This window comes from Candoia aspera, chromosome 2, assembly GCF_035149785.1.
Source record: "Candoia aspera isolate rCanAsp1 chromosome 2, rCanAsp1.hap2, whole genome shotgun sequence".
Taxonomy (NCBI): domain Eukaryota; kingdom Metazoa; phylum Chordata; class Lepidosauria; order Squamata; family Boidae; genus Candoia; species Candoia aspera.
The window spans coordinates 173,850,193-173,864,272 of record NC_086154.1 but is presented as its reverse complement, the minus strand read 5'-3'; the positions used below and the strand labels follow the sequence as shown (position 1 = coordinate 173,864,272).

The 14,080-nt window shown below is 41.7% G+C and overlaps 1 long non-coding RNA gene across 1 annotated transcript; it reads left to right on the top strand.

Moving 5' to 3' along the window:
- The first annotated feature begins 71 nt into the window (after positions 1 to 71).
- Positions 72 to 1,015, top strand: LOC134492522 (uncharacterized). Its single transcript, XR_010067453.1, has 3 exons — positions 72 to 138; positions 316 to 507; positions 770 to 1,015. It is a non-coding gene; the product is annotated as an uncharacterized LOC134492522 (long non-coding RNA).
- Positions 1,016 to 14,080: the final 13,065 nt, after the last annotated feature.

Genomic DNA, 14,080 nt, shown 5'->3' with positions numbered 1-14,080 from the left:
GTTAGGGCTGCATTCAGTCGAGAAGCAGGTTTGAAAGAGACAATGGTGTGTTTTTCTCCCTCCTTTCCTCTATAGGTCACCTACTTCATCAGAACGGCAGCCTCCTCACTGGAGGGACGCTTCCTGTCTACCTTGCTTGTAAGCAATGCCTGTGCAAAGACAAGAGGAAAAGCTTTGGGTTAGGAGTGTGGGAGAGGAAGGAAGGAAGGAAGGAAGGAAGGAAGGAAGGAAGGAAGGAAGGAAGGAAGGAAGGAAGGAAGGAAGGAAGGAAGGAAGATGCATTTCAATGCTCTGGTCTAACTTTTGTCTTTGCAGATGTGGAGAAGCTTCTGGGTGACCAGGACCCTGCAGTCAGGCGAGTCGCCCAGAGAACAGAAGCTTTGGTACAAAAGGCCTTCTCCCTCCACTCTGCACACGGGCTGGTGGCTGCCCTGAGGCGCTTGGCGGCAGGCTGTAGGAGACAACGTTATCCCCCCGAGTATGAAGGCCTTTCCGCCTGATGGACCGGTGAGGGAAACTGGGCAAACGCTGCCCCAGGTGTAGGATGGAGGCCAATGGCGGGAAAGCAGGGGAAGAGGGCCAGGGTTGGGTCTGGTGGGAGGGGACTTGCCGTGGCCTGAGTCGGCTCTCTTGGGGGGGGGGGCAAAAGCAGAGGACCTTCCCGTGAAGGGAGGAATGTCCACTGATGGGCTTCCTCCCAGTGAAGGTTGAGGCAAGGCTTGCGAGCGAGCGGAGAAACTAACTGCCTGATATCTCTGTGTCTTTTCAGGGATTCGAGCCCTTCCTCCCGTGCCAGTGAACACCTTGCAGCACCGCAGGAAAGACCACTAGGGTGCGTACCATCTCCTTGCTACGGACGAAAGTCAGTCGCCGGTTGACGGGGCTGGGAAGGAATTTTACCCCTAATCTGCCATTGGAGTCGGCAAGTGGGGTTTTTGCCTTCCCCGTAGCAACGTTCACCCTATGTTGGAGGTTTCCAGTTAAAATTGTTGAATAAATGGTAACATGTTACTTTTGACCTTGTGGCTTAGTTTATTTCATGTGTCTGCTCGTGTCAGAAGACCCAGGACCCTTTCCTCTCGCCTTGATCACACGGAGCGCTTTCTCCCTCTCTCGCTTTCGAGTGCCTTCTTATCGGTTGTTGGGATGGTTTTGAAAGGAGAGGGAGACAGGGGAGAGCAGGCAAAGGCCTTGAGCCCAGATGCAGCAGGCTTTGAGCCATGGAGGAGAGAGGATGGTGGCTTTTGGAAGAAGCTGCACCCTTTTCAATTTTCCTCTCTTATACAGCAGCAGTGCTGCATTCCCCAGCATCCAGGGAAGGAAAGATGGGTTTTACCTAGTTAACATCTGCCGCCAAAAGAACAGCTGCTCTCTGGGATTAAGTCTCCCTAATGCCAGGAAGCTGCTCACAAAATCTGGAGCAACAGACTTCTGAGCATGGAGGGTTAAGATTTAGTGCCTTTTAAAAACCTTTCCTCTGTTGTAACTCAGAAACCAGTCCTCGGTTTTAGAGTGTCTCACTCCAAAGAATCTCAGAAGAAGGGTCATTTTCATATTTTACAGAATTTATTCTGATCAAACCTACTTCCAAACTTCTAGGAACAGAGATGTTCTAAGGAGCAATTTTCCTCCCTCTGGAGCATCAAAAAAGACATATATATATTTCCTTTTTCTCCTGATTTGGGTTTGTGTGAGAGGGTTGCCTCTGAATCGATATGTCCACAGTTTTTTTCTTTTCCCAACTCTGAGTCCCACTCCCTCCACCTTTCTGGAGGTCTTCAGTTCTTATCTCCTTGCGGGCTCCACAAATTAACTTCTTTTCCTGCCAACCCCTACTTCTCTGTATCAGATCTATTTCCAAACTCTCCTGCCTTGTTCTGGGTTATATTCCCTGCCATAGGATCTACTCAACTATCTGGCAATACCACTGTGGAGTGGTTCAAGTTTCCAAACTCTCTTCTTGCTTTGCTGTTTTGAACATGCTCACTGCATTGACTAACCTCTATATTCTTAATTATTATAATTGTTTTTAAGTATGATGGAATGGTTTAGAAAAACATTAAAAGTTCTCAAGTGAATAGACAGGGCAGAATTTCAATTAAAGAATCAATGCACGAACAATCTGCTGTTGGCTATGTTTTGGAGCTGACCACCTCACAGAGTGCATGTCTTGCATGTGGAAAATTCCTGTTGACAAATCTGGGCATCTCCATTTTAAAAAAAGGATCTCTGGTGCAGTGCTAGGGAAGTTTTTCATAGTAAAGTTCTGTCAGACAGCAAAAAATGCATCTTGAAATCCAATGCATCTGAAAGGTATCAGGGCAGAATGCCTGTAATGACCACCCCATTCCAAATGTGGATATTGTGCAAGATTTCAATCATTTATTTTTATTTTACTTCATTTTTATTTTGGAATGAGTGAGAGATTGATAGCACTTAACTCGGAAAGGTTACTCAGCTCTGATGCGATGCAAATAGACGATTAGGAAAAGGTAGATCATGGTTTAAAAATTACCTTGCAACATCTTGTCTTTGACTTTGCCAATCAATGCTGCATCAGCCACACTTCAGTTGGAAGAAGGACATAGAAAATACTGGGCTGTGATCATCTGACAATGACTTCAAAGACTGTATACTCTTACACTTTGCTATTCTGCAATTATTAAAAGTGGAATTAAAATGGATGTTCCCTAAAAGATTGATAATGTATACTTTATAAATCTTTCTAGAACTGTTTACTGAAAGACACAGGAGTCTTCAAAGCTTTGGTGGTGTTTTGCATATTCCTGTTTCCTCCCTGCCCCCACCACCCCAAGATGCCAAACATCCAAACTGAAGATACCTAAGAGGAGAGGTGTAACGATTGCCTATCCTAATGGACTCAGACTCACAAGCAGGGGCTTAAGAATATCTGGTTTATTAAAGAATAGCATGCATTTACAGAGAAAGCTGAGAATGAGCAAAAGCGCGCCAAATACAAACTAAAAACCCTCGGTGCAAACGTAATCCCTCCCCTCGCCCAGCTGTCTCAAATTCCCCACCCCAGGCGCTGGTAACGGGTTCTGCTGATCTCCTGGGAAGAAAACCTTGAACGCACTGGATAACCCAAACACATTCCATTCCCCTGAATACAGATAACAACCCCAGCAGAAGGAGTCCGCACAGCCCCTCCCAGACAGAACACGCACCAGCAATTGACATGCGAAACGTTACGATGTACAATGCACATTGGAACGGTGAACATGACATACCGCCCCCCCAAAACAAAGCGGAAATACCAAGGAGCAGGTTTCAAAGGATAAGCTAAATGAAAGCGCCTAACCAAAACAGGAGCGTTAACATTGCGAGCCGACACCCATTCAGGGTGCGCGAAGTGCTTCCAGCGGATAAGGTACTGCAGTGTGCCACGAAGCCTGCGGGAATCCAGGACATCCTTCACTTCAAAATGTTGCTGCCCGTCAATCATGATTGGGGCGGGGGGGGGGGGAGGCGACAGTGACAAATCGAGAGAAGGGCTACCACAAGTAATGCCCAGCCAAACTGCATGTAAATTCCATGCAGCTGCCCACCAGGGGCTTGTCAGAAGAGCAAGGTTGCCGCACATGATAGATGGGTTCTTAGATGGACCATTAAGTCGTTCCCTTCTCATTTCAATAGGCCATGAATTTTTCAACTGCCCTGTCCCTAAGCAGGCTGTTGGTGCCCTTTATTGCAGAAATCTTTCTGGTGAGTTTTTTTTTGGGGGGGGGGGTTGTTACTGGTAAAACCTCAAGAGCACAAAAGCTCCTGCATGGCAATGCATTTTGCATCTTTCAAATGTCACAAAGATCCTGATGGGACCACTGGCTTTGTTCATCTCCAGCATCTCAGATTCCTTTGTGGAATACTTGCATTACTGTCCCCTTAGCATCTTTCCCCTCCCTTTTCCAAACAGGAATACCAGTCAGTGGGTAGGTTTTGGAATCTGAAATACACAATTGTGTCCTAAAGGTCTACATCATTTTTCATTCCAATGCTTCTCTCTTGAGGGATGGCCCAAACAGTCCAAGAATCTATTTCTTCATCTGAAACCTTTGTCCTCTGCAGACAGCAATGCCCTTGATAAAATACCCAGTTTAGTTGGGCCATGCCAAACATGCACCTGTCATCTCAGTGGTGTATTTCAGTTATGATTAGGCTATAATTAACCCATGAGTTTCCCATACTTTTCTTGCATTTCCACGCTTCGTTCTTTGACTTTCCTTATGAGAGTGCCCTTATGAGACCGATTTAAGTATGCATAGATTGGCAGCTGGGGGTGGGGGACACAACCAGGCCATGCAAAACCATGGCATAACTAAAATTCATCCTAGGTTATTCAGCTACCTTCCAAATCTCTTTCTTTTTTTTTCCTGGGCAGGATCCTTCTCATTTGCTATTGCTTTTTGTTTGAGGCAACATCTAGTGGCATGAACTTTTTTGAGCTTGATGTTCTACTAGTAACTGAAAAGACTGCTTGAATAATCAACACTGTATCTGACCCTGGAAAAAGGCTAATAATGTTCTGTTGCCCCTTTATTGCTGCCCCTTGGTTTGCATTTTGCCTATGAATAAAATAGTTGCAGGGCATCTGAGAGGCCGGCTGTACAAGAGGAATGAAATAACACTGGTCAAAATCAGCTTGGGTAATATGAGTACAAACTTGAGAGTGACCTAGTGATATTTATTTTGACCAAATAATAATTCTCAAATCATTTTTTAAATCCACAATCATGATGCCACAGTGGTCTGTAACTAGAGCTAATGCATCTGAATAGCAAAATGTCACATTACCACTAGGTGGCAGGAACAAGAATTGTGTTTTTTATTGTTGCCATCTAGTGTTCATTCAGTTTTTTGCAGCTCAGATAAATATCCCCACCATAACAAAGGAAACCTTTGGGCCAAGTGGCTGGGGTTCATACAACCTGCTGAATCATAAAGCTGGGTTAACAATGACTGGGTTCATATAACGTATTCTCCCAAACATAATTTATATTATGGTGTAATGTAAAGGCTTAGTGCATAAAACATGCTAAGAGAATAGTGGGGTCCCTTCAGCATGACAAACCACAAATCACCCAACCCTGTTTGAATCTAGCCAAGCATGCTGCATCTTCTAAAAGCTCATACTGATGTGACAGATTGTTTTAGACCTTAGAAGTCACATCAGAAGATAGGATAAGGGTAGAAGTATATTTATATTAGAAAACAAAACAATTTTAAACACAAGGGTGGAGTTGTATCATTTTCCTGGATTAATTTGCTTGCAGGAGACGTATCTTTCCCTAACTGATAGTTGTTTGGCTCAAATAAGTATATAGGAAGCAATTTTTTTCCTCATGAGTTAGTCTGTTGGTTCACCTAGCTCATTATTACCTACACAGGCAGAAAGCATAAATCTGGAAATGCAGAGGGTGATTCTGTTTCTAGCTGGGGCCTGAACCCAGGTTCTATTACACTTAAATTGTTCCCAAATGCTTTCCAAAAATGTACTTCCTTCTTTGTGTATTTTATAACACAAACTTCTATTTGCACAGGAGCACTAGCGCTTGAAGAGGTTCACAGGAAGCTGTTAATATCTTGTAATATTTGTGGTGAGGCTGGGATGCCCACAAGGTATGGTTAAAAAAACAACAGCAAGATGGTGGCCATGACAGTGCAATTGAAGTTCCACATGTTTTTTAATAAGCAGCATACTGTTGTGAGTGCCATCTTGACATTTTTTTGACCTGCAGCCATCCTTATGTGTACAAAGCTAGAGGTTCAGAGTTTAAAATGGTTCCATGCAATGCTGTTTCCCCATCAGATTTTCTGAGGTGAGAGTTGGGGCTCCCTGAATCTTCAGATCTGATAAAGTGTTCTAGTCTCTTCTGAAAAACATGTGAGTTTTCCCTTAACTCCACACCAAAGAAAGAAACAAGCCTTACTGCATTCCTTAGGTCATAGAATAGGGAGAAGACACTTCTCATTGACTCATCAGTCTTACGGCTACCATATCTGAGCTACAAAAAAATCCAGATGACCAGTAGATGGCAGCAAAGTGATATAGAAAACATTTTAATGCCATCGAGTGGATGTCCAGATGTTTGCTGCCCAGTTCCAGTAACTCTAATCAATCTGCTAATTTATTTGTCAAGTTGAAATGCCTAGGTCAGATTAGGTTCTCATTAACTTTCTTTAATAATCAGGAACTAAAACTGAGAAACAATTGAGCTAAAAAATTAGTAAGCAATTCAATCTGCTTACTCATAGGTTGAACAGAGACCAAGAGTTTTCACAGTACATGTCTTAAACAGTTCATTAATGTAAAGATGCTAGTATCATACTAAACAACTGTTTCTGAATTACCACTACTTGCATGTTTCTGTTACCATCCACCATCACCACTGCATTTAATTTCTTTCTGATGTTACTGTTTACTATCTTTCCCACCTCCAAACTATGGAAGTATATATTTCTCACTTAAGATTAAGCTCCATCATCTATCATCTATCCGTTAAGTTGGAATCCACAACATCTTATCCCATAATAATTTATTAATCAAGTGTTGCAAGACAACTATTTTTGAGTTGGCAGAAATCTTGGGGGAATCATTGTAAGTCCTCAAATTTTTAGCAACATATTCTAGGGCAAAAAATATTGGAAAGCAACAAGCTGTTGATTCTCTTCTGAGCTTGTCTGAATACACAACTACAACTATACCTTGATTTCCTAGATGTTCAGGCGCCAGATATGGTAAAATAAAAAGGAAGGATGACTAATGTAACTCAACTGCATCCAGTGTATTTTTTTCAAGCAAACATAATCAGGCTGGAACATGTTTTTTCAAGCAACTGCATCAGGGTTAACCACAGTTTGTTATGACTATGGGCACTTGATAGTGATAAGTTATCTCAGAAGTGAGACGCCAAAACAGCGGCACTGACTATACCATTGATTTGTATATGATTGGAGTATGTTTCAGGGTTTTCTTTCTCTAAGAGTTCCTAGGTTGATCAATGGTATTGATGCCAACAGGAGGTTACAGTGTCAGTACTGGCTCTAATTTATTTATTTATTTAAATTTATTGGCCGCCCAACCTCAGTGGACTTGAGTTAATTTGATGGTCTATGCACAAACCCACCTTTGTAGGTCATCAGGGCTTGGAACATAAACCCAAGCAGTTAATTTTCCATATCCTTGTCTCTTGAAAGGGAGAAGTTACCTCCTGATCTCTGAAAATGTGCAGATGTTGGTAATATTTAAGGGAGAAAGGAGTAACCTCTCTCACCAGGCTGCTCTTGGGCTAAAACAAGACACGCCTTTAGCTTTATTTCTAAATGCTGTCATTTTTGTTACACCCTATTAATTCCACGACAAAGGTGAGCAGTAGGGCTCAGCTAATAAATAACTAAACAGGTGAGTTTACATCCACATTTTCTGTTCCTGGACTCGTGAATATGTTCTAATGAAGACTGCAGGTAGGGAATGGAAGTGAATGCATTGCAGATGCATTCAGGATAGTCAATAGAAAACTTGTGGTCAATTGAATGAATACTAGAAATTGTTTAGGAGATGCTTCTGGATTTTACCCTCAGTGTATTTTTATACACTCCCAAATTCTCCAACGTAGAAGATCTCCATATTACTCAAAATATGGAGACCTGATATGGTAATTATTGAATTTATTTACAAATACAGACTTGGCATAGCATTGAGCCACAACTAATATTGCTCCTTCTATCAGATGTCCAGAGAAGCATCTGTGCCATGGTATTCTTGCAAAGAGCAACATAGCTTCCTGTGTCTCCCCCAGTCCATCCCCAAATGGCAGACTGATCCTTTTGCTTCCTATTTGCATGTCGACCAGCTTCTTTAGTACGTGCAGGTAACGATAAGTCTGTGTCCAGTACATTATTTAAGCTTTCTTGAGCTATTTTCCCTTCCATTCAGAACCACCTGACTAATTCAGGCCGACAGCAGCGCTTTCCTAGTCTATCCGCAACAAGGTCAGAATGGATCCTAAGAGGCCATTGAGACTTTACTGCCTCTACAGCCCCAACTTATAACTGTATTATATTATCATCTATCTCAAGTTTTTGGGACAAGGCAGGTAGTGAACACTAATAAGTTTCCCTTTATTGGATTTCATTTTGAAAACTGGCATTTGCATTGGCTTCAGGGAAGCTAATCTGATGGTGTCTGTCTGGATAAAGCTGTCTGATTTGCGATCATCCAGCAATTCTCCACTATCTTTGTTCTGAATTCTCCTGCTAACTTCAGCTCCCGGTTGCTCTTCACCATTAAAGATGCACCATGACCGCCTCTTCAAGTTAAGCTGCCTGCTGAAAAAGCATCCAAAGAATTCATCTTCCTCAGGCAAACCTTGGAGGATTTTTTTCCAAGTGCTGGTCCAGGCACAGTTGCGCCAACATTGAAAATTCAGAGGCGCTGACTGCATGTGAAAAGCGTTCGCCCAAGTGGAACATGTACATATGGTACACCCTGCACGGTTCTGGACTTTGCTAAGCACTGCACAGTAAAGAAAGAAAGAAAGAAAGAAAGAAAGTGTACATATAAATGTATTTTAAGGGAAATGTGCACAAAAGAAACCACATTAGGATAAGCAGGCGTAGAAATGCGTATAATAGAGGAAGACATTGAATCATCAAATTGGAAGGGGCTTGTACATGAAATGCACTGGGGAAAACTGGCAAACATGCATATAATTAGGACATGAATGAGCCAAGAGCTGGACTTCAAATTTTTGTGAGGATTGAAGACTCAGAAATGGGTAGAGGGAATGACTATATCGTTGCCATGCAGAGAGTGGTGGTGATAGTGCTAGTATTTTTTTGTTTTTAGTAATACACTGTAGTTTTTATGTATTCCCGTCTCAAAATGTCCATGTATAATTTTAGGGCTATCAGACAGATGGGATTTAGGGGACCATAAGTTGCTCACCCTTGAATTGGGACACATGTGTATCGACATGTTTATATTAGAAGAACATGCAGCAAAAATGCATACAGGTGTTTCTGCAGACTCTCCATTGTTACTGAGTATGCTGAATTCATCCTACTGGCCACAGCTGAAGGTCATCAAACCCCCCCCCCCCCGTTTATTGCTGTAAAATCTTTGCCCAAAACTTTTTTTCTCCCACTATCTCAAATCTTCTCAGTATCTGCACAAAGGCACCAAAATGATAAGATGAAAATGTTCTGCTGAAATCATTGTAGCAGTACTTTCCTGCAAAAATGGCTACACCCCCCCCCCCCGCCGCCAGTAATAGGAATGGGGGGGGGTGTCAACACTGTGTGCAAAATAAATATATAACCTCCCCAGCTGGATGAACTGGTGGTAGGGGAGAGGGAGAGGTCACACACAGAGTAGTGGTATTGCACAATATTGCTCTCTGCTAATCCTTATAGAATAAAGCAAATTGTGCAAAATAACAAGAAAGTGAGGATTGTGTAAGACAGACATGTGACATCTTTTTTATACCCAGCACTAACTAATCAGAGATCAGAAGCAGCTGAGTACAGGACCAAGAGTTGGGTCAGTTCCAATGTGAGAAAAGCTCTATTTCTAAATGATTTGGGTTATAACCAACTTACCTTCATGCCACTGGAACAGCTTTTATTTGCAGTGTGAAATAGATGCAACCCGTCATAACTTTGTACAAATGCTTGCTGAGGTGCATACATTTCAGGCTGGTCCAGCTGATGAATAAGAATTCCAGTTTTTTTTTTTCCTCCTCTTCCCTCCTCATCCCATTTTCCTTTTATGTCCAAATCATTTAGTTTGTAAGTCTATGGCCAGGGGAAGAATAGCTTTTCTTGATGATATTTTAGGAACTGGTTAAAATTCTGTCCAAAAATGTCATGACAAAGCATTTATAGGAGAATCACTTAGTGACATATTATATTTGCTAATTAGAGTACAATGTAATCTGTTGAGACAGAGGTTTTCAAGGGGAATGGGGTAGTCTGCTCTTGAATGGTGATATAGCCACTGTCAAGAATCTTACCCCAAGTTTTATTAGGAGTGGCATCCCCAGTTTATCCTATAATTTTGCTAGAAGAACCAATAAATCACAGGTCCTGTAGAGTTACAAAGAAAAAAGGCATTTTATATTTTCTCTTATTGATCCAAAAAGAAACTTCTCACTGTTGGTTTTTCTCTCTGAGAAAACTATTAGCTTTTCAGGCTTAGGCAAAATTCTTCAGGCTGTTGGAGGCTTCTGACTCTTACACATCAGCTACAAAATGTTAGGGTGGGGAGTCAGGTTATGAACGCCATCCTTATTTACATGAGAGCCCAAGCTGAATTTGTACCTCAGTGCCAAAGAAAATAACAATTGGCTGTAAAAATGCAGTCACAGAAGAAACTCCCCTAAAGAGGATCTGGCTTGAAAATGTGCAATCATATCATCTTTGAGTTAGAGGAAGAGAAAGAAAACGTTGGTGGGCCTCTCATGCATTCAGCTCCATAAATAGCATGGCTGAAAGCCAGCAGAAATGTGTAGGATTCCTTGGCTTACACAAAATGCAACTTTGGGGAAGAAAGAACCAGGAAGCAGGTGGGCAACAGTATGTCAGATGGAGCTGAGGTTGCAGAGGCTTTGCCCACAAACTCACCGATTCACTGCCGTGTGAGCAGAGACACTGATTCTTGGCTCCTTTCTCTCCCTTTGCTGGTGAACTGCAGTAGATCCTTTGGAAGAGCTTCTCCTTTTGGACACATCTGAATCACTCAATCAGAAAACTGTTTATGAAAAGCAGGTACATTTTTATGTGGTCCAGAATTAGAACTAAGGCAAAATTATTTACTGTTGCCTAAGAATAGGCTTTGCAGGTTTGAAAAACGTAATTCATTTTCTGGCAGTGCCTTAAAAATAGCTATAATTGGTCTTTCTTTCTCAGCTTTAATTGATTTCAGTAATTTTAGTACCCAGCCCAATCTGATTGACTATGTAATGTCATGACATCAATCCTTCCACTGTGTGATCCTATCCTGTAACTAATACCAGAAGGACTGTCCTTATTCTCCATTGACTTCACATGGAAACCATATCTGCTTGACTAGAGTATTGTGATGTCATTTTGTTTGCTATAATATTATCAGTTGGGTAGAGTTGCCCATATACCATAGGAGGAAGGGAGAAGCAGTAATCCAGAGGGGTAAAAAGGCACTGAAGCAGCCATAAATATGGAAGACTCCCCCAATATGAACAGCCTCCCCCAATCTCTTACCCTCCAGTTCTGTTAGAACTACAAGTCTGGGAACTGACATTTGGAGTACTCCAAATTGGGAAAGGTTGTGATAAAATAATAGAATAATACTGCTAGGTGGATTTGGGGCAGTCAATTTCCTTTAATAGTCTGCTCTGGAGCATCAGCTTTCTGTTCAGGTAAATTTTTGTTCTGATTTTTAAATTGAAAATCCACAAGAAAATTTGTGAGATTGAATCTGGGGATGAGTGGAGCTTGAATTATTAATTTCCCATTTTAACAAGATGGCTCAATTTCTCTCTCTCTCTCTCTTTCATGTTAAAAAGCCTAGTGAGGAGCTCTTTGAAAAATAAGCCCATTTCCTTGGACTTCCTGAACTGACCATGTAAAGTTGTATGATCACAAGGCAAATCACAGAAGAACCAGAAAGAAGCTTTTACTCTTCAAAGAGCTAGCTGCTCCTGGATTTCTTTTTTAAAACGTTTGTTAAGAGACTCTCTGTCATCTGTAAAATAACCTCCTCCTCCTCCTCCTCCGTGGAATCTTTCCAGGATAGGATAAATACTATCTGATTTTTATTCTGGCTAGCATTCACCCTACTGTGAATCAGTTATAAATCCTCTGCAGCGAAATTGCTAAAGTTGTTCCCAACAGGATCTGTGGTAGAATTCTTTTTAAGCCCTTCTAAAAGAATAGGAAAGAAAAGCCAAAGTTTTTTTTTTCTTTTTTAAAGAAACAATTTCCCCTTCCAGAACATACTTCGCCTTTCCAACTTGATTTTTACTCTCCAAATCCAAAGAGGAGAATATGTTCTGTAGCTTTATTGGCATTAGATTTTAAATTTTTAACCAATATGCACATGTGCATACTAGAATGTGAATGCTATAAAAGACACACACACACACACAAATAAAGTTCCCAGCTGTGCTACAGGTTGCTGATTTGTGAATACTCAGAGGATGTTATGCAGGTCAAGGACGTGTTGAATGCGATGCTGTATTTCATAGTAACATCAATTCTATAACACACCTTTCAGTTCTCTTTAAGAAACTGCTGTTCTGCCACTGACTGAGGCTTCTGAACTTGCAGTTCCCTTATGGACCTCAGCTACTCAGTCCTATTTATCTGTTGGATCACATACAGATGTGACAGCAAAGGCATGCAGGAAAGAAGGGTGAAACATTCTACTTTGCCAGTGGTAATTGGGATCTCAGTCACTGAGACATGCTTCTGAATGGACATGCTTAGAACTGTGCTGTCAAGCTAAAATATACTGTATGACAGAAGACAATTCATTGAAGTCAACTGGTTTTATTTTGGAGTAGACTATAGGGCTGCACTGTAGGACCTCTTGCTGTATTTCAGAGTGAAGGGAGGAGAGACATTCAGTTGCGTTTTCTGTATGAGTGTTGCAGTTTCATTAAGATGTAAAAGATACCCCATATGGGGCTTAATATTGGGATCTATCAGGAAACTTCTTGGCAAATAAGGTGCTGCTTGCCCAGTCTGAACCTCTAGGGAGGGCCTATTGAGGGTCCCACCCCCACGAGAGGTACACGGGGTGTGGGAGAGATAGGAGGTCTTTTCTGTAATAGACCCCCAACTTTCGAATATGCTCCTCCAGAGGTACGTTTGGCCCCAATCCTCCCTGAATTCCTCAAGGCTGCAAAGGCCATCCTGACCCACTATGATTGTGGGTAACCATCAATTCATTGCACTTATTGGAGTAGTAATGGGGTTTGTAATATGGGGATGCTTGTTGTTCTTCCTTGTTGGGCATTGCTTAGAATCTCATAATTAGGGTGGAATCCATATAGTTTAAATAGGTTTGTTTGTTTGTTTAAAAGATTTGTATGGCTGCCTATCTTAAAACACAACTCTGGGAAGCTCACAACAATAATAAAACCCAGAATCATAACAAAAAAAACCCCATTAAACATAAAACCATAAACCAAGACAAAACCCACTGCCTCAATCATCCCCTTGGATGATGACCAGTTCCAGACATCCTCACTCTACTCCAGTGCCTGGGTAAAAAGCCAGGTCTTGGTGGCCTTCTGAAAGGCTAAAAGGGATCACTGGTGGGAAGGTGTTCCATAAGGAAGGGGCAGCCGTGGAAAAGGCACACTTCGGAGGTCCCACTAGATGGCAAGATTTCAGGGAACGGACCTGGAGCATGCCTACCCTATTTGATCTGGTAGGATGGACAGATACTCTCAGGAGAGGCAGTCCCACAATAGTTGAATAGTAACTCTGACAAAGACATGCAATCACATGGAAATGACAAGCTAGGTGACTTCCGGTGGGGACATGGTGGACTGAACAGTTGTGCCCGTGGGCTCAGAGGACAGAACCGATAATGTGGCAGTTTTTTCGGGCTCAGGCAGGTTTTTGATTACAGGTATTGTTACCTGGAATTGTTAGGCTTCAATATTAGCTTTTAAGGAAAGGTGATATTGGCATTTCTAACATGGCAGTCTAAGGCCTCTTTTCTAACTTTAGGAAAACATGTTTTTCTTCTGGGCCAAGGTTATTTCTTCTGGTATGTGATAACTTGCCTTTTCAGCAACTAAACAATAAGAAGTGTATTCTGAAAGTCCTTGAATACACTTGCAAGTTTTAAAAGATTTTAAAACAAACCCCGCTGGGAAAGGGATTGATGTAACTTGTAAATTTGCCATTTGTGGAATGTTATCTAGAATCAATGTTTTCTATTGTTCAATTGTCACATCAATGCCTCTTATTGTTTGATTACTTGCTTTCTGAAGTGTCACATATACTGAATGTATGTATCATTTGTTTCTGTACCCTATAAAAGATTTTGATCCCCCTTAATAAAGGCTTT